The sequence below is a fragment of the Schistocerca piceifrons genome, chromosome 1, assembly GCF_021461385.2.
Source record: "Schistocerca piceifrons isolate TAMUIC-IGC-003096 chromosome 1, iqSchPice1.1, whole genome shotgun sequence".
Taxonomy (NCBI): Eukaryota; Metazoa; Arthropoda; class Insecta; order Orthoptera; family Acrididae; genus Schistocerca; species Schistocerca piceifrons.
In genome coordinates this window covers 715,604,803-715,626,014 of record NC_060138.1, presented here as the reverse complement: position 1 = coordinate 715,626,014, position 21,212 = coordinate 715,604,803, and positions in this window count along the sequence as shown.

The following is a 21,212-nucleotide window of genomic DNA, read 5'->3' as shown; positions in this document are numbered from 1 at the left end:
GTATTGCAGTTTGATCTGTCAAGAGTCTCCCGTCTGAAGTTTTGAGTTCCGTCAGAAATTTCTGTTTTTGTCTCTTTTGTTCTCTTGGAGGATGTTGTACATCGATGTTGTTTCTTCTCGTGTACCGTTCTGCAAACGCGTTCGTATTTTACAGCCTTCGAGATGGTGTCTCTGCAGGGTGAGCAATTTTTTCTTTTATTCTGTTGATTTGCCCATAGTTATGATTGTAGCATCCCGAACGCACAAGTCTCTCAGACAGCTGAAGTAAAAGTCTAATGTCCGCTTCCGCCAGGCGACTTTTTCACGGGCATAAGTTTTCATTGTCTTTATTATTGCAGGCTTCGCGCAGTTTAGCCACCAATTCAGCGCCGTACCATGGAAGTGGAACTTCCTTTCACATTCTGCCCAAGTGGTGTGGAAGGCGGCGTGACATCCAGGATCCGAAAGATGAGCAACGTTTAGCTTCCACTGACCTCTCGCCCTGTACGTTCCTTGTTTCTCTAAATTTATCGTACATATGTACGCGATATGATCAGAGAAAATAGTGGGCCATAGCTCGGACTGTAAAACGTGTCGCCTTAAATTGGACGTTGCGTAAATCCTGTCGATACGACTGGCAGAATGGCTGGTGATATAGGTGAAACCGAGCTGATCACCATGTTTTAGTTCCCAAGTATCTAACAGATGGAATTCTCTGACGATGTTCTCCAGCTCCAGAGATTTGTTAAAATTTGGCGTCTGATCTTTTGGACTCAGCACGCAATTAAAGTCACCCGCAAATATTATTTGTTCAAATCGCACCGCGAAAAGGGGGCGATGTCCTCCTTGAAAAATTCGGTCCTGCGGCGCTTGTTTCCGGTTCCTGACGGGGCATAGATGTTGATAAGCCTGGTGTTGTTTATCGTGACAGCGAGACCTCTACTGTTCGGCAGTTTCGTCACGTCTGTAAGTAGGATCCCCTCTTTAGTCATAATCGCTGTGCCGATGCTATTGTCATTGCCAGGATTGATGATGGCGTTGTAGCCAGTGATGTCGTCCAAACGGATAGCCGTTACTTCCTGCAGCATTAAGATGTCAACATCAGCGGCGTACAGAAAATCTTGGAGATTTCTCAGATTGAGGGTGCTGCTAATTTTATTTATATTCAAAGTCGCAATTCTGTACGCCTGCAAGGACGTCATGTCGACTATACCGCGTCAGGTGGGATACTATTTGCCAGGTGAAGTGAATGTGTGCTCTACTTAGAAGAAATCGGCATCATCATCTTCTGCGCGAGCGTCTTTGATGGTGGTTTGTTGCCGGGTGGACGCATCTTGTCGACGGTAGGGTGCCGTCCGTCCTGAACGTTGTGGTATGTCAGCCATCTCTGCATCATAGTTTTGCTCCTCCATGTCATCCGCCCAATCTCGCGTGCACGTAACTTCCCGCGTGTCCGTTTTTGGGACAGGTGGAGGGTCCTGCCGACTAGTTGTACCGCCTGGAATGTGGATTCCACGGTCGGGTTCAGTGTCCTCGTTTCGGGTCTTCGTTTTTGTTGTTCGATCTTCCGGAGGAGCTGCCTGTGTCGTCTCCGCCAATTCTTGGCCTATCTGTTTCGCCTTTTCACGCAAGATTGGCGCGATTTCTGCTGCTCCCTGACGGGCTATTCGACGTTTCTTCCGTTTCTTTGGTGAAACAGTTGTAGGCTGCTGGTCATTATCCTCCGATGTTGCAACTGTGTCCTCTTTGTGGTGCCCGACTTCTTCGAGTGGTCTGCACATGCCTTCTGCTGCCGTCTTAGCCTGGTCTTGTTCTGCACACCTGTCAGTTTCCTCGTCTTGTGAGTGTGCTGGACCTGTAGCTTCTGTGCTGCTAGTATCAATGGCTACGGTACCATCGGGAACGTCGGCATAAGCAACGACCGCCCTGTCGAAACACATACCTGGGGCGACGTCACTGCGAATTGCGGCGGCGTACGTCACGGATAGCGTGGCCATCTGACTAGGCGGGTCTCGCTTCCCAGTCGGCAGTTGCGTCACACGCCGTTGAACACACTGCGCGCGGACGTGTTGGGTCGAACCACAACCCGAGCAGGTTCTCGGCTGGCCATCGTAAATGATGATCGCTCGATATCCACCAATCCAGAGATACGATGGGATATGTTTCAGCATGTCAATCTTAACTTGCCTGACTCCATTTAATACTGGATACTTGTGCAAGCTAGACCATTTTTCGGCGACATTGCTGATAATGGCGCCATATTCCCTCAGTTTGTTGTTAATCTCCTCGGGCGTTATTTCAAAGGGGCGCTCAAAGATTCGAACCGTTCTTATTCCCATTCCGGCACGCGAGACCGTGACCTGCCCTATGTGTGCGTCTGAATGTTTGAATTTTGCCACCCCACCACATGTTTCTACAATTTGGTCGCACTTGTCAGAACTGGATAACTTAAGGAACACAGTCGGACTAACAATCGACAGGTGAATTCCAATCAATTCATCCACTTTGATCTGAAAAGTTTCTTCGATAAATGTCTCAACTTCGTAAGATTTCGGTCGGGCGTAGTTCGGATCGAAAATCAACTTCAAAGTATCGCGTCGCGTTGTCTGTTCCATTATGTCATTCTAGAATGCGATCGTGGACTACGACAAACGCAGAAAGCGCGCACTCACCACACAGCGCCGGCCGCTCGCAGCGACGACGTAAACACCGCAATAGCCGCTCCGCACGTCCGCACGACACGGCCGCCGGCGGCGGAATTCTCCATCTGAGCTACCGAAGCACGACTCACGCCCGGTAATCACAGCTTTACTTCTGCCAGTACCTCGTCTCCTATCTTCCAAACTTTACAGAAGCTCTCCTGCGAACCTTGCAGAACTAGCACTCCTGAAAGAAAGGATATTGCGGAGACATGGCTTAGCCACAGCCTGGGGGATGTTTCCAGAATGAGATTTTCACTCTGCAGCGGAGTGTGCGCTGATATGAAACTTCCTGGCAGATTAAAACTGTGTGCCCGACCGAGACTCGAACTCGGGACCTTTGCCTTTCGCGGGCAAGTGCTCTACCATCTGAGCTACCGAAGCACGACTCACGCACACTATTTCAGACACAGGGCGTGAGTCGTGCTTCGGTAGCTCAGATGGTAGAGCACTTGCCCGCGAAAGGCAATGGTCCCGAGTTCGAGTCTCGGTGGGGCACACAGTTTTAATCTGCCAGGAAGTTTCATATCAGCGCACACTCCGCTGCAGAGTGAAAATCTCATTCTGTCATAAAGCAGTTTATCCTGGTTCAGTTCTCTGCCTTCGTCTATTTAATGCATAGTAATAGGAACATTACTTGTAATTTTACCGGCATTAAAACTAACAGTTACTGTTCTGAGAACTGGATTCGTCAACAGAGAGAAAATTGCACGCATTACTTCTCCCAGAATATATGGATCTGAAAGTCTGCGCATTAAGAGACATACGCAATGAAAAGCTAAAGAAACTGGCACACCTACCTAATATCGTGTAGGGCCTCCTCGAACATGCAGAAGTGCCACAACACGACCTGGCATCGACACGACTAATGTCTGAAGTAGTGCGGGAAGGAACTGACACCATGTCCACAAGTCCGTAAGAGTACGAGAGGGCGGAGATCTCTTCGGAACAGCACGTTGCAAGGCACCCCAGATATGCTCATTAATGTTCATGTCTGGGGAGTTCGGTGGCCAACGGAAATGTTTAAACTCAGAAGAGTGTTCATGGAGCCACTCTGTAGCAATCCTGCACGTGTAGGGTGTCGCATTGTCCAGCTGAAGTTGCCCACGTCCGTCGGAATTCACAATGGAGATGAATGGATGCAGTTGATCAGGCAGCATTCTTACATACGTGTCACCTGTCCGAGTCGTATGTAGACGTATCAGGGGTCCCATATCACTCCAACTGGACACGCCAACAAGTGTCGTCGTGTGAACCATTCAACGAAACATAATCGATATCGGCTTTCGGAGCGGACGGCTGACTCGTGTTCAACTGATGACTGCACGACACAAAGCTTTATGCCTCGCCTGGGCCCGTCAATACCGACAATGGACTGTTGATGACTGGAAACATGTTGCCTGGTCTGACGAGTCTCGTTTCAAATTGTATCGAGCGGATGGACGTGTGCGGGTATGGAGACAACCTCATGAATTCATGGACCGTGCATGTCAGCAAGGGACTGTTCAAGCTGGTGGAGGCTCTGTAGTGGTGTGGGGCGTGTGCAGTTGGAGTGATATAGGGCCCCTGATAGCTTAAAAACTTCCGCTGGCCACCAAACTCCCCAGACATGAACAGTACTGAACATATCCGGGATGCCTTGCAACGTACTGTTCAGAAGAGATCTCCACTCTCTCGTACTCTCACCCACTTATGGACGGCCCTGCAGGATTCATGGTGTCAGTTCCCTATATCACTATTTCAGACATTAGTCGAGCCCATGCCACGTCGTGTTGCGGCACTTATGTGTGCTCGCCGGAGCCATACACAATATTAGGCAGGTGTACCAGTTTCTGTGGCTCTTCAGTGTAGAGTGAATTTTCGCTCTGCAGCGGAGTGTGCTTCCCTTCTTTGCTTAGTAGCTATTGGTTTTCTGTTCTTTCTGATGCTTGTCTCTTTTTACAAAGGTTTCTTTGTTGGTGGTATTTATCATTCCCATAGCCATGCAAGCTTATACAGCTTTTCATTTCTCCTCCAGCCATTCCTGCTTTGCAATACTGAGCTTTCTGTAAATTGTATTTTTTAAATGTCTGTATTCCATTTCGTCTGCTTCATTTGCTGCGTTTCAGGATTTTCTCCTTTCATCGGTTAAATCCAATAACTCATACGTTATGCAAGACTTTCTATTGGACACTGTTATTTTGCATCGTTGTAGTGTTCCGCCTTCTGGTGTGTTCCGTCTTCTGCTGCGCTCTCCCTTTGTTTTTTGTCAATCGCTGGCTAATGATCCCACTGAAGCTCACAACCAACTCTGCTTCTTTCATTGTACTCAGGTCGTGTCTCCTTATTTTCCTACATTTATGCAGCACCTCCAGTTAAAATTTGCATCTCACGACCAACAAATTGTGGTTACAGCGCACGCATAGCTTTGAAAATGTTTTGCAGCTGATTTGCAGTTTAAAATCTAATTTCGGGATCTCTGACTTACCATTATGTATTCTATCTGAAGTGATTCTTAATTCAAGTGCACTCCGCAGTATTCTACTAGTCGTTTTCCCCTATGATTCCTGTCCTACGGTCCAAGTCGCCCACTACTTTTCCTGCCCTTCCATTTCCTACTATCGATTAAATTTTCGCCTCCCGTAACTGTCTCCCCTTTATCTCATCATACATTCTACATCTACATCCATACTCCGCAAGCCATCTCACGGTGTGTGCGGAGGGTACCTTGAGTACCTTTATCGGTTCTCCCCTCTACTCCAGTCTCGTATTGTTCGTAGAAAGAAGGATTGTCGGTATGCCTCTGTGTGGGGTCTAATCTCTCTGATTTTATCCTCATGGTCTCTTCGCGAGATATACGTAGGAGGGAGCAATATATTGCTTCACTCCTCGGTGAAGGTATGTTCTCGAAACTTCAACAAAAGCCCGTACCGAGCTACTGAGCGTCTCTCCTGCAGAGTCTTCCACTGGAGTTTATCTATCACCTCCGTAACGCTTTCGCGATTACTAAATGATCCTGTAACGAAGCGCGCTGCTCTCCGTTGGATCTTCTCTATCTCTTCTATCAACCCTATCTGGTAAGGATCCCACACTGCTGAGCAGTATTCAAGCAGTGGGCAAACAAGCATACTGTAACCTACTTCCTTTTGTTTTCGGATTGCATTTCCTTAGGATTCTTCCAATGAATCTCAGTCTGGCATCTGCTTTACTGACGATCAACTTTATATGATCATTCCATTGTAAATCACTCCTAATGCGTACTCCCAGATAATTTATGAAATTAACTGCTTCCAGTTGCTGACCTGCAGATTCTTTCAATCTCTTATAATCATCTGCGGAACTAGTGGACATATAAACTTGAACTACAGTGCTGAATGACAATGTTGTTCATAGTAGCTTACCAGCATTCCGCCGGCCGAAGTGGCCGTGCGTTTAAAGGCGCTGCAGTCTGGAACCGCAAGACCGCTACGGTCGCAGGTTCGAATCCTGCCTCGGGCATGGATGTTTGTGATGTCCTTAGGTTAGTTAGGTTTAACTAGTTCTAAGTTCTAGGGGACTAATGACCGGACTAATGACCTCAGCAGTTGAGTCCCATAGTGCTCAAAGCCATTTGAACCAGCATTCCTGCCCTCTTATTCATTATTAGATGTACTCCTGCAATATATGCTTATATTTGACTCTGTGTTAATAAATCTCTACTCAGCTAACGGGAAGCCCTGTCCTTTCCTGCCACTGCACTTCACTAATTCCCACTACATTCAAGCTGTCCACGTGTCGTTGTAAATTCACCAAACTATCTTCTCGATTACCGAATCTACCAATTCACATTCCAACACGACGTCCTCCTGATTAGACCCCATCAGAAGATCGGAATGAGGAATTAATTTACCTCTGGAAAATTTCATCCAGGAGGCTGACATCATCATTAAACCATATACTCTGCCCAGTAAGCAAATATATATAGCAGTGTGCAACCAATCGCTTGCACAGTATAATTCCGAAGATAAAGCGAGGAAATTATTTCTTTAAAAACCGAAACCTATCTCGCCTGCGAATATCTTTATTCGAAAATACGATAAAATAGAGGAAACTGGGAGTCCCTATCGTATTTGTAACGAATACCGATGTCAATGATATGACAGATTCCAAATCATCCTCCTACTTTACATAGTCAACTAAGGTGTTTCTCATGTCTAGAGAACCAGCAAACGTCTCTTCCACCTGTTTTTCACCATCTAGATGCACACAACACACATCAAAATCGATATTCTCTCAGCCAAATATGGGAAATGTGTAGAAGCAGTCAACTGGTTAGTATACATGGCAGGGAATAATTGTCCAGCACAAACATTCGTCCATATTGAACCTTCCCAAATTTCCACGGAGAACACATGCGATCTCGAAGGCTGCCCAACACTTATTGAGTGATAGTTCGCCGTTCACCCGCCTAGAGGGCGACAGCTTAAGTCAGCTGCATTCTTGTACTCCAGCCTGCCTAATTCATACCACTCCCACTGGAAATGTCAATCGTTTCCAGCCACAGGCTACTGCCACCACACACCCCTCGCACGCCAGGTAGAATCGTCCTAGGATACTAGTCACTTATTTATCAGTGTACCTACAATTAAATATTACGATTTCAGTCTCACAAGGGGAGGCCGCCAATTGTGAAATTCAGATTCGATTCATGCTGCGCATAAGAAAAGTTCATGGCCAGAGGTGTAATGTGGCAAAGCACCAAGATGCACTTCTCAGCCGTTGTCGAGAAAATCGACAGTTAAAAGAAACCGTTGTGGTGAAATACTCTCTACGATTAATAATTTTCTGTAGCGTCGTGGCGCAGCGGTAAGCGCTCGGGTTCGTAATCCGAAGGTCGCCAGATCGAATCTCGCGCCATCCATTTTTTTATTATATATATATATATATATATATATATATATATATATATATATATATACGTACACATATACATATATATATATACATTTGAATTACAAAAAACAAATACTAAAAAAAAAAGAAGTTGCATGGCGCGAGATTCGATCCGGCGACCTTCGGATTACGAACCCGAGCGCTTACCGCTGCGCCACGACGCGGTAGAAAATAATTAATCGTAGAGAGTATTTCACCGCAACGGTTTCTTTTAACTGTCGATTTTCTCGACAACGGCTGAGAAGTGCATCTTGGTGCTTCGCCACATTACACCTCTGGCCATGAGCTTTTATTATGCGCAGTATGAATCGAATCTGAATCCGCTCCTGACAGCTGTGGCACTGGAAATATGAAAATCTTTATTTTCCCCTTAAAAAATGTTTCATACACCTTAGTTTTCCTAGTCAAATCCATACCCCCTCTCACGACGAGACATAGTCCTTTTCTTTGCACTTGTCAGAACACTGACCTCAGTAGACATACTTTATAAGGCTGCTGAACACAGAGAATCTATCACACGTCCCAAACTAAATATAATACGCCGCCAATAAATGAACGCTGACGATACCAAACAATACTGAGCGAAAATCCTCGATGGCTGGGTATGCCTCATTTGCTTATCTTGCGAGTGTTAGCACTGTGCCTTAGGAAGAAAGACGTAATCGTCTTATAAGCCACCAGATGTTAAAAACACAATCGCAATGGCTATTTCACTGTCGCCCTGCATAAAAAGCGGACTTGTTCTATAGACACACAAAAGCATTGATAACGATATCTATATTAAAAAAATATACAAGCTTTATAAATCGAGGTATGGTATTGCTTTCGAACGCAGTGGTCTTCCACACAAACACCGCGACATTGAATATAGACGGTGAGACCGAAGAGGAAGACAGAGATTGGAATACATCCAGCAAATAACTGAGTACGTAGGCTGCAAGTGCTACTCTGAGATGAAGAGATTAGTACCGCATAGGAAGTTACGTTACTATTGTTCGATTTAAACGATATATACTTTTTGCTCCATAGTGATGCATGCTTCCTCTTACCCTCTATACATGTAATTCTTTCATTACTTCGTCACTACCCCCCCCTTCCCTTCATTTATCAACACTATAGCTTTTGCTTCCGTATTAGTCTTTCCTTCTCTTACTTTAGAATCTGTTTCTTTTTTAATTCTAACAGCCTCTTTTCTTTCTACATTTTTAAAAAAAATTCTTGTAACAGTGCGAAGTAAATAATTTAAATCTGCCATTTTTAACATCAACGTCGTAGATCGTACGATTTCTATTCACTTATTTTGGTGCAGCGCCTTTTGAGCTGTTGGCAGAAATAATAAAATTGAGCTTTATACATATCAAGTGAAATTTTCGAGCGGGTGTTTGTAAAAAACTCCTCTCCGTCAACCACTATTGAAGCTGCTTCCGATTCCTGTTTTTTTAATTAATTAGTATTAACACAAGTAACAGAAATCGTAAACAATGCTGTATGGAATGAATAGTTACGATTTTGATGGTATTTTTGAGAACCAACTTCTGGTACACAGAGCTCAAGTTTTACGTTTCAGATTTTTAGGTACATCCACAACACATTTAAACTGCTTTCAATGTTCTTTCATATTTCAAAGTTAAATTTTCTTTAATTATCTGTACTGTACATAAATGTTATAGTAAAATAGACAAACGACATTTTCGGTAACATTAATACATAGAATTTTATAAATACATTAAGACTACTTTCTACAAAAAATTTAACTGAGGCTGGTTGAAATTTAAGATAACAAATTTGACCTTGAACTTAGAAAAACAACTTATGGGAAAATAGATTTTAAAATTGATTTGAAAAATAAATGCTAGTACAAGACACATACTCATTAGATTCCTGTCGCTGTAAGGCTTCTTCTTCTTATAATTTCAAGACCTCAAGACGAGGGTAGCTTTTTTTCTTGAAATTTTCCTTCTCCAGGCAGCGTCTTCAGATAAATAGATTTTGTTCTGGGTGGATGATAAAGGAGTGCTGGGACTCCTGGTCCCGTACTGAACCGAGAAACAGCTCCTACAAGAACCAAAAGTATCTTTTTTCTAGACACAAAAATTTCTTTGGATCACTTGGAGCATGAAATTGTGCAAAGTTCTTTTACATTTTGTGTCTTGGAATCAGTGCATCTTGCCATTAGTGGATCATATGCAAGCCTCTGACAGACAGGTACTACACTGACCGTAAATCCATACTAAAAGCAGTGTGAATAATATCTTAGTCAGAAACTTCCTGGCAGATTAAAACTGTGTGCCCGAACGAGACTCGAACTCGGGACCTTTGCCTTTCGCGGGCAAGTGCTCCACCATCTGAGCTACCGAAGCACGACTCCCGCCCGGTACTCACAGCTTTACTTCTGCCAGTACCTCGTCTCCTACCTTCCAAACTTTACAGAAGCCCTCCTGCGAACCTTGCAGAACTAGCACTCCTGAAAGAAAGGATATTGCGGAGACATGGCTTAGCCACAGCCTGGGGGATGTTCCCAGAATGAGATTTTCACTCTGCAGCGGAGTGTGCGCTGATATGAAACTTCCTGGCAGATTAAAACTGTGTGCCCGACCGAGACTCGAACTCGGGACCGCGAAAGGCAAAGGTCCCGAGTTCGAGTCTCGGTCGGGCACACAGTTTTAATCTGCCAGGAAGTTTCATATCAGCGCACACTCCGCTGCAGAGTGAAAATCTCAATCTTAGTGAGATATAGTTCATCTCCTAATACTTGCAATTCAAATACAGCCAAATTGTTTTGACATCTAAGCGTAAATATTTCAAAGATTTAAAAAGCTATTAAAATTTTATGAAAAAAATTGATATTTTAGGCCAAATTCTCCACTTAAGCCACAGTACTGACACTTTACCGAAAAGTTTCCGATGTGTACGAACCCCAAGGAGTTCACAGTTCTTTTGTGAGTTCGTGCGTGACGCCCATGAGGCCCTAAGCTATTGCAGCTCATTCTTCCTACCTGGACTGCATTTCCTTCCCTGTGTCCCTCCCTCCCCATCCTCGCTCCTTCACTTCGGCCCCCTCCTCCCCCTTTCTCTCTTTGTACTCTCTCTTATGTCGACCTGGTTGCACACATGGTTTCCTCTATTACCAGCGGTTTCGTTTCCCTTGCCTTTTATCTTTCATCCTTTTTGGCGCTTTTGAGCCCCCCTTTGGTGTTTGGCTTCCACTTCTAAATTTTCTGTTTATAGTGTGAACCATTTGGGGAACAACTCCCTCCCTAGCGTCTACGGCGTGGCTTCCTTTCCCCACTTCCTTCCACTTTTCCTTCCCTGCCATAGACCCCTGTGCTCCAATAGATGATCAGCACATATAGTTAATACGTGTGGTGGGGCTGTCATGTACCCATCTGGCGAAGTCCCCAGACAACACTGATACCTGAGCAGTCCCCCCCCCCCCCCCCCTCATTTATGCCTAGGAGTGAGTGCTTGTCATTCAAGAGCATTGGGACTCCCAACGGTCGCCGTGCCAGACAGCCTTTGCTGTGGCTGTGTGGTGCTCATGGGGAGTGACCGTGATCAGAGTGTGTGGTATCAGGATGGATGCTTTGTGCATGAAGCATATCAAGCACCAAAAATATGGCTATTCTCCTCGAGCCACCTCTTTGCGTGGTAATGGTTATTGAATGTTGCTTCTTATGACCCTCAGCCTCCCTTCCCCAGCAATATCCTGGGACGAGGGGCAGGCTCGCTGGCTTGGGGTGAAATCTTTTCCCCGATACCTGGTCTGTACTAGGACGGACGGGGGTGCTTTCAACGCCGTTGTTTTTTGTCGAAAATATTAAAAACAAGTTTGGCGAATTGGACTCAGTAAGATGCGATCAGGTTCCCTGTTGATGAAAGCTGCTTCTGCCACCCAGTCTGCACGTCTTCATGCTTGTGATCGTCTTGGCGGCGTCGCAGTTCTGTTACATCTCACCAGTCTCTGAATATAGTCCAGGGAGTCATTTTTCATTGGGACCTCATGCTTCAAACTGATGAGAACTCCAGGATAACCTGGAATGACGAGTTGTTCATTTTGTTCAACGTGTGCAGAAAGATAGTAAGCACAATGGCATTTACTCTGACTTTTGCTGGAGGTACCCTCCCAGAGAAGTTTAGGGGTTATGCGTTATCAGTGTGACGTGAAGAAGTTCATCCCGCCACCCTTGAGGTGCTTTCAGTTGTTGCATTTCTGGATTTTGGGCAAATCTTCCCGGTGTACATTGGACCCTCTGTGTAGTGACAGTGGACACCACAATATGAGCAGAGCCCCTGTGTTCCGTCACACGTGTGTAAATTGTCATGACTGTCAGTCTCCACACTCACCATATCACCCAGCTTACAAAAAGCCCTTTGAGGGCTTCCAGTGGCGCCTGCACATTGGTCTGTATGGAACCTGCTTCTTATCACATTGCAAGCAGTTTCTGTTCGGTTCCACTTGGACTCCTCCATCACCGGGAACAAGAGAATCAATGGTAAGTGATCACTACCACAGAGTTCATTGCGTGGTGACCAGAGAAAGGAGGGAAGAAGGGGAAGGGGAAGAGAGCGAAAGATCAATGGCAGCACTAAAATGAGTAGGGAAATCATCATTAAGAAGACACAGGTCGTGGTGAACAAGAAATTAGTCAATTAGGAGCTCCTAAATACGAGGGGCGTTTCGGGTTTCGCTAAATAGATCAGGTGCCCACTACACACAGGAGGTGGCTACACGGGTAGCAGGGGCTGTGTGGCGTGGACTGGGCGGTTTTTTAGGTTAGACAGTCTTGGGAAAGATCAAAAAGGGCTCCAGTCTCAAAGGGTACAGGGCAAAGAAATGACGAGAATCGACCAAGCAACAGTCGGTATTGTAGTTGTAATTTGTCGTAGCTGTGTTGGAAAATTACCAGAGCTTCAATCACTGATAGAAGGCACTGAAGCTGAAATCGTTATAGGAACAGAAATCTGGCGCAAGTCAGAGATAAATTCTGCCGAATTTTTACAGAGGCGCAAGCCGTGTTCAGAAAGGGTATATTAAATAAAGTAGGTGGTGGTGTGTTTGTGTCTGTTGGTAGTAGTTTATCTTGTAGTGAAGTTGGAATAGATAGTTCCTGCGAATTACTAAGGTTAAAGGTTGTACTCAGCAGCGGTACCAAAATAATAATTGGCTCCTTCTACCCCCCCCCCCCCCCCCGAATAAGACGATATAATAGCTAAACGCTTCAAAGAAAATTTGAATCTCATTACAAATAAGTACCACACTCATACAGTTATAATTTGTGGAGACTTCAATCTAGCCTCGATTTGCTGGTGAAAATACATGTTCAAAGCCGGTAGTAGACAGAATACATGTTCCGAAATTGTACTAAATGCTTTTTTCTGAGAATTACTTTGAACAATTAGTTCATGAGCCCACACGAATTGTAAATGGTTGCGAAAACACACTTAACCTCTTAGTCACAAATAATCCTGATCTAATAGAGAGCGTCATGACTGATACAGGGATTAGTGAACACAAGGTCATTGTAGCGAGGCTCAAAACCATATCAACCAAAACCACTAAACGGCTCAAATGGCTCTGAGCACTATGGGACTTAACATCTTAGGTCATCAGTCCCCTAGAACTTAGAACTACTTAAACATGACTAACCTAAGGACATCACACACATCCATGCCCGAGGCAGGATTCGAACCTGCGAGCGTAGCAGTCCCGCGGTTCCGGAATGAAGCGCCTAGAACCGCACGGCCACCACGGCCGGCAAAACCACTAAAAATAAACGCAAAATATATCTATTTAAAACAGCAGAAAAATTCGCTTGATGCCTTCCTAAGAGAGAGTCTCTATTCCTTCCAAGCTAATTATGTAGGTGTAGACCAAATGTTCAAATGTGTGTGAGTTCTTAAGAGACCAAACTACTTAGGTCATCGGTCCCTAGACTTACACACTACTTAAACTACCTTATGCTAAGAACAACACACACACACTCATGCCCGAGGGAGGACTCGAACCTCCGGCGGGAGGGGCCGCGCAGCCCGTGAATGACGCCTCAAACCGCGCGGCCACTCCGCGCGTTAGTGTAGACCAGATGTGGCTCAAATTCAAAGATACAGTATCGACAGCAATAGATTGATTCACACCGCATAAGTTATTCAGAGACGGGACTGATCCACCATGGTGCACAAAACACGCCAGAACACTGTTGCAGAAGCAACGAAAAAAGCATGCCAAATTCAGAAGAACGCAAAATCCCCAAGACTGGGTAAGTTTCACGGAAGCTCGAAATTTAGGGCGGACGTCAATGCGAGATGCTTTTAATAGTTTCCACAATGAAATATTGTCTCAAAATATGGTACAAAGCCCAAAGAGATTCTGGTCGTATAAGAAGTACACCAGTGGCAAAAAAAAAAAAAAAAAAAAAAAAAATACAAAAAAAAATAAAAAGCCCCAGTCAATACCGTCACTGCGCGATAGCGATGGAAAAGTTACCGATGATGGTGCCACTAAAGTGGAGTTACTAAATACAGTTTTCCGTAATTCCTTCACGAAAGAAGACGCAGTAAATATTCCAGAATTCGAAACCAGAATAGCTGTTAGCATGAGTGACATAAAAATAGATATCTTATGTGTCGCGAAACAACTCAAATCACATAAGAAATGCAATTTCTTTCGGTCCAGATGGTATAACAGTCAGGTTCCTCTCGGAGCATTGAGACACAATAGCGCCTTTTTTAGCAATCATATACAACCGTTCACTTGACGAAAGGTCTGTTCCGAAAGACTGGAAAGTAGCACAGGTTACACCAATATTCAAGAAAGGAAATAGGAGTAACCCATTGAATTACAGACCCATATCACTGACCTCAATTTGCAGTAGGATTTCGGAGCATATATTCTACTCGAACATTATGAATCACCTTGAAGAAAATGACTTATTGATACATAACCAACACGGATTCACAAAATATCGTTCTTGTGCAACACAGCTATCTCTTTATTCCCATGAATTAATGAGTGCTGTCGACAGGGGATCTCAGATCGATTCCATATTCTTAGATTTCTAAAAGGCTTTTGATACCGTTCCTCACAAGCGACTATTAATCAGATTGCGTGCATATGGAGTATCCTCTCAGTTGTAAAAGACTGGATTCGTGATTTCCTCTCAGAGAGGTCACAGTTCGTAGTGATAGACAATAAACCATCGAGTAGAACAGAAGTGATATCTGGCGTTCCGCAATGTAGTGTCATGGGACCTCTGCTGTTCCTGAATTATATAAATGATCTAGGTGATAATCTGAGCAGCCCCCTTAGATTGTTTGCAGATGTCGCTGAAATTTACCATGTAGTAAAATCATCAGACGATCCATCCCAATTACAAAATGATCTAGAGAGAATTTTTGAATGGTGCGAAAAGTGGCAATTAACACTAAACAAAGAAAAGTGCGAGCTCATCTCCATGGGTACCAAAAGAAATCCGATAAATTTTGGATATACGATAAATCGCACAAATCTAAGGGCTGTCAATTCGACTAAATACCTAGGAATTACAATTACTAGCAATTTAAATTGGAAAGACCACATAGATAAAACTGTGGGGAAGGCGAAAAAAAGACTGCGTTTTGTTGGCAGAACACTTAGAAGATGCGACAAACCCACTAAAGAGACAGCCTACATTACACTTGTCCGTCCTCTGCTGGAATATTGCTGCGAGGTATGGGATCCTTACCAGGTAGGATTGACGGAGGACAACGAAAAAGTGCAAAGAAGGGCAGCTCGTTTCGTGTCATCGCGCAATAGGGATGAGAGTGTCACTGATATGATACGCCAGTTGGGGTGGCATTCTCTGAAACAAAGGCGTTTTTCTTTGCGGCTAGATCTATTTACGAAAATTCAATCAGCAACTTTCTCTTCTGAATGCGTAGATATTTTGTTGACACCCACCTACGTAGGGAGAAATGATCATCATAATAAAATAAGAGTAATCAGAGGTCGAACGGAAAGATTTAGGTGTTCCTTTTTCCCACGCGCCATTCGAGACTGGAATGGTAGAGAAGTAGTATGAAAATGGATCGATGAACCCTCTGCCAGACACTTAAGTGTGAATTGCAGAGTAACCATGTAGATGTAGGTTTCCCTGCTCGGCTTTCCACAGTCCTGATTGGCCTCCATATACCTCCCAGGTCTTGTTTCCATCTTCTTTGTCAGGTGGTATTGATGAAGTCGTCTGTGATCTGCCTGATAAGATAATCCGCACTGCTGGCATTGTCATTCCCTGCTTGACGGGCCCTATTCACTGTCGGCCACTTCCATGGTGGAGTACAGCCATTGTCACCGCTATCATTGATTGTTGTCGTGTCTTGCAATATCTTAAGTGGCAGCCATCCTCTGCCAGTCTTATTACCTTTAAACATTTTCGAATCAAAGCTCATTACTTAATCAAACAGAGCAAACGGGTTTGTTGGTAATGCTTTGTCTCCTCTCTAGGTTTTTTTCTGTCCCCATGTCACAGGTGTGGACTACACTCTGCGCCCTCCAAGGTTGTCAGTGGCAGTTTTCCATTCTGCGCCTTGCCCTTCCAGGTGGCCTTTGTACAGATCCATCAATTCTCGTGGAACGCATCGTGACCCATTTTGCAGTAGCATCAGTGTCAGCCTCCCATCCAGCTGCCTTCCTCCTACAGAAACATTTGTCTGAAGCTCCCCACTTACGTTTTAATCTTGTCAAGTGGAATCCTACATTGAACTGTTTACTGAATGGGAACATGATGTGGTCTTCTGTTATTCCCACAATTCCACTGTTGACCCTGATCCCATCCATAACAAACTGCTTCAACACCTCAATCGTCCACAACACCAATATCTCCTCTAGTTTTCCTCCAGGTTTTCAACCATATTTGACTCCAAGGCATTTTCCGTCTCAATGGAGAGACAGTATTGTGGTTCCTATCCATAAGCCTGGCAAGGATCCATCGTCCGTTGATAATTACTGGTCCATCATCCTGACAACTCCCCCCAGGGGCTCACCACTCTGTGGTGGGTTCGTGCTTGGCTACCACAGGGCCCCAGCCTTTGCAGCATATTTTTTCTTCTGGGCTGCATGTCTATCCTCTTACTATTCTTTTTCCCCTCCCTTGGGGAACATGTCTGGGGTGTTTTCGGGAATGTTCCACATTGTCTGTTGCTGACATAAGAAAAGTCTCACTACTGTTTTTCGTTCCCTTTTCTCTCTTTGATTTCCTTCTCCTCTCGTTCCTCCGCTTTAGCGTTTGAGGTTCGTCTTTTTCGTCTTCCTCCCTGTGCACTCCTGAAGGCCGGCCCACACATCTAACGCATAACAGATGACTGCGTAACGCGTAATTCCCAGCCCCTCGTCGACAGGTAGGGTTCGCACATACCCCCTGGTACAGGCCAGGCCCAGGGAGGGATGACTGCCTAAGCTGCAACCACCCAAATTGCCGATTGGTCCCTCTGTCAGGTGTTCGGGAGGTGTGACCTGAGGTGTGAACAATCACTTAGCCCGCCGGTGTGGCCGTGCGGTTAAAGGCGCTTCAGTCTGGAACCGCGTGACCGCTACGGTCGCAGGTTCGAATCCTGCCTCGGGCATGGATGTGTGTGATGTCCTTAGGTTAGTTAGGTTTAATTAATTCTAAGTTCTAGGCGACTGATGACCTCAGAAGTTAAGTCGCATAGTGCTCAGAGCCATTTGAACCAACAATCACTTAAGGCAGGTGCCCCCCTTGTGGAGGGGGCCCCAGTTGGAAGGAGCACACCATCAAAGATGTCGCCAATCACGGGGGATTTCCTCGCAATGAGCCAATCACCTTCACAACCAACATCTATGAAACGTAAACGGAATGAGGCTAACAATTCAAAGACCCTTCCAGCTGCACCATGGTTTCTCATGGTCTCACGTACTGAGGACGATCAGTCCCTCGCACAGTAAATCCAGTCCTGCTCTCGTTTGCGGAATGGCACTTTGCTGTTGGAGACTACTTCTGATTCTCATGCTATTGAAGACTACTTCTGATACTCAAGCACAACAACTGCTTGCCGCCTCGCTTCTCCATGGCTACCCTTTTCGTGTCGAGGCCTAAAGGACTCTGAATTTTTCCCGTGGTGTTATTTACACTAGGCTGCTCGACTGTCTGACCGAGGTCGAAGTACAGTTGTACCTCTCTGATCACGGTGTCATTGCCGTCCATCAGGTGATGAAAAAGGTAGATTGCTCTTAGTGCCCACCTGCACTCTTTTTCCCACCTTTGATAGAGTATGCTTCTGTCCAAGATCAAAGCAGGCTGTGAAATTATCACTCTCTGACCGTACATTCTGAACCGCATGTGCTACTGCCAGTATCATTGTTTCAACCACACTAGAACATCTTATGGACACCCAGCCAAACGTGTAACCTGTGGTATGGATGTGCATGAGGGCGATTGTCTGCCTCCTTCTCGCCACTGTGTCAACTGCAATGGCAGCCATGCTGCCTCCTCTCGGGATTGTCCCACGTATCTTGATGAGCGGGATGTCGAAGAGATCTGGGTAAAGGAGAAAGTGCCTTACCCAGGCGCTTGCAAGTTATTGGCTAGTCGCAAACCCTGCATTCTCCCGTCTGACACCTACAGATCTGTTCTTGTTACCCCTCACTCCATGAAGGACATGGCCACGCAGACATGCGACCTCAAATTCATCTCTGAGGTTGTGAAATCGCCCAGTGTCAAGGTAGCATCCTCTTCCCCTCATACAACTGTGCAACAAGCCATCGAACTCTCGCCTCAAGGGGCGAAGCCATCAGCTACACAACCGGTAGGCTGGAAAGGACAGGAGGAGTACTCCCGTGAAGACTTTCTACGTCCCTCAAGCCAATTAACAACGGGGTCTTCCTCTGCTAACCAGAAAGGCTTGAAGAAGTTCACCAAATGCAAACAGTCTTCTCCTTGGCCAACTCAGAGATCCTTTTCGACTGTGTTGCCACATGATACCTTAGCCTGGATGGCTTTAATGTCGCTAGTGTGCACCACCAACCGTTTTTCTACATTGGACTCCACAGACCGACAGCACAAGCCAGCCTATGGTTCTGTGGATCCCATGGAGCAGGATCCTCCTGCTTCTGTGCCCTGTAGCAGCGACTCTTCGCAGGCTGTCACTCGGCAGCCGCTGAGGTGACACCCCTTCATGTATTCCTCATCGCAATTCTCCTCCAATGGAACGTTCGCTGCCTTCGTTCCATGAAGATGATTTATGGCTGCTTTTAGCATCACAGTGTCCCCTTGTACTCTGCTTCAGGAAACGAAATTGTATCTTCATGATTGCTTTGAGATTTCACATTTCTTCCCGGTTCGTTTTGACCTTCCCCCTGAGGTCGGCATTGTATCTCATGTGGGTGTCATGCTGCTGATACAAGATGACGTTCATAGTCAGCCCATTTCCCTGACTACCCATCTTCAAGCTGTTGCAGTTCGCCTTTTCCTTTTTCACCTGACTTTCCCTCTGTACCATTTATGTCCCTCTGTCATTCGATGTCACCAGGGCAGTCATCCTTCAGCTTATTGGGCAGCTACCTCCCACATTTCTGCTACTTGGTGACCTTAACGTACATCATCTCCTGGGGTTCTCCCAGAACCTGTCAGAGAGGTTTCCTGTGGACTGATCTTAATAAACTCAACCTATTATGCTATAACACTGGAGCACCCACATTCCTTTCCGAATCCTCGCACACCTATTCCCATTTGGACCTATCCTTCTGCACCGCCCATCGTCTTGAGTGGTCCGTTCTTTCTGGCACCTACTCTAGCGACAATTTCCCATGAGCTATCCATTTGCTGACTCGTACCCCACCTGCATGCACACCTGAATGGCAGCTTACTAAGGCTGACTGGTGGCTTTACTCCTCGCTGGCGACCTTCGCAGAACGAGATTTCCCCAGTTGTGGCGAGCAGGTGGAATATCTCACAAAAGTGCTGCAGAACGTTCCATTCCTTGCATTTCCTCTTTACCACGTCGTGTCCTAGTCCATTGGTGGACTGAGGCATGCTGCGACGCAATTCGCTCATGGAGACATGCTCTCCGCGTTTGTAACCGTTATCCTTTAGTGACTAACTGCATTCATTATAAAAAGATGCGTGCACAGTGTCGTCGCGTTCTTCAGGATAGCAAAAAAGCTAGCCAGATTTCATTTACTAGTTCTTTTAACAGTTCCAGCCCTTCCTCTACCGTGTGGGCCAACTTTGGACAGTTCTCTGGGACCAAGATTCATTCGCCAGTTTCCGACCTGACAGTAGCAGACAGTGTCATCGTGGACCCTATGGCTCTCTACAGCACATTGGGCCGCCACTTTGCGGAGATTTTGAGCTCTTCCCACTATCACCCTGCCTTCCTCCACCGGAAACGATCGGAGGAGGTTCTGGCGATACCCCTCTCTTCTAAGAATCGTGAGTGCTACAATGCCACCTTTACTATGAGGGAGCTAGATCACGCTCTAAGTTCATCCTGATCCTCTGCCCCAGGGCCAGACGCTGTTCATACTGAGATGTTGCAGCACATTTTTCTTGCGGACAATCACTTTCTGCTTGACACATACAAATGCATATGGGCAGAGGGCACATTTCCAGGATGTTGGCGTGAAGCCAGCGTCATACTCATACCTAAGCCCGGTAAGGACAAAAACCTTCCTTCTAGCCACCACCCCATCTGTCATACCAGCTGCGTTTGCAATGTGATGGAATGCATGATTCATGCCCGGCTTGTATGGTGGCTCGAGTCTCGCAATTTACTAACGACTGCACAGTGTGGATTTCGAGCACGGCGTTCTGCAGTTGTCATGGATGATTTTCTACAGAAATCACAAACTGTAGCCACGTTTTTCGATTTGGAGAAGGCCTACGACACCTGCTGGAGGACTGGTATCCTCCGTTCTCTTTACACATGGGGCTTCTGTGGCCACGTTCCCATTTCCTTCAGGAATTTTTAAAAGACAGAATTTTCAAGGTGTGTGTGGATTCTGCCTTGTCAGACACCTTTATCCAGGAAAGAGTGTGCCTCAGGGTTCCCTCTCCCACGGGGCATCTCCGGCTTCCTTTTTGTTGACGATTTTGCCATCTATTGCAGTTCTCTACGGATCTGTCTGACTGAGCGGAGTCCTCAGCGATGTCTTTATCGTCTTTACTCCTGGAGCATCTACAATGGCTTTTGTTTTTCCACTGACAAAACCGTCTGTACGAATTTCTGGCGGCGCAAATGGTTTCTCCCACCATCTTTACATCTTGGGCCTGCTGTCCTTCCGTTCGTTGAACTATGAAATTCCTGGGGCCCATGCTCGATGGAAAACACTCTTGGTCCTCCCATGTGCCTTACCTGGCAGCCCGCTGTACATGGTTCCTCCATGTCTGACGTGTCCTCAATGGTACTTCCTGGGGTGCCGATCGAATCGCCTTCCTCCGTTTGCACCAGTCCCTTGTCTGTTCGAAACTAGACTATGGGTGCTTTATTTATGTGGCTGCACGCCCATCCCTCTTACGCTGTCTCAACACTATCCACCATTGTGTCATCTATTTGGCCACTGGCGCCTTTTGCACTAGCCCGCTTGAGAGTCTGTATGCTGAAGCTGCTAAACTACCACTGCCCTACTGCCCT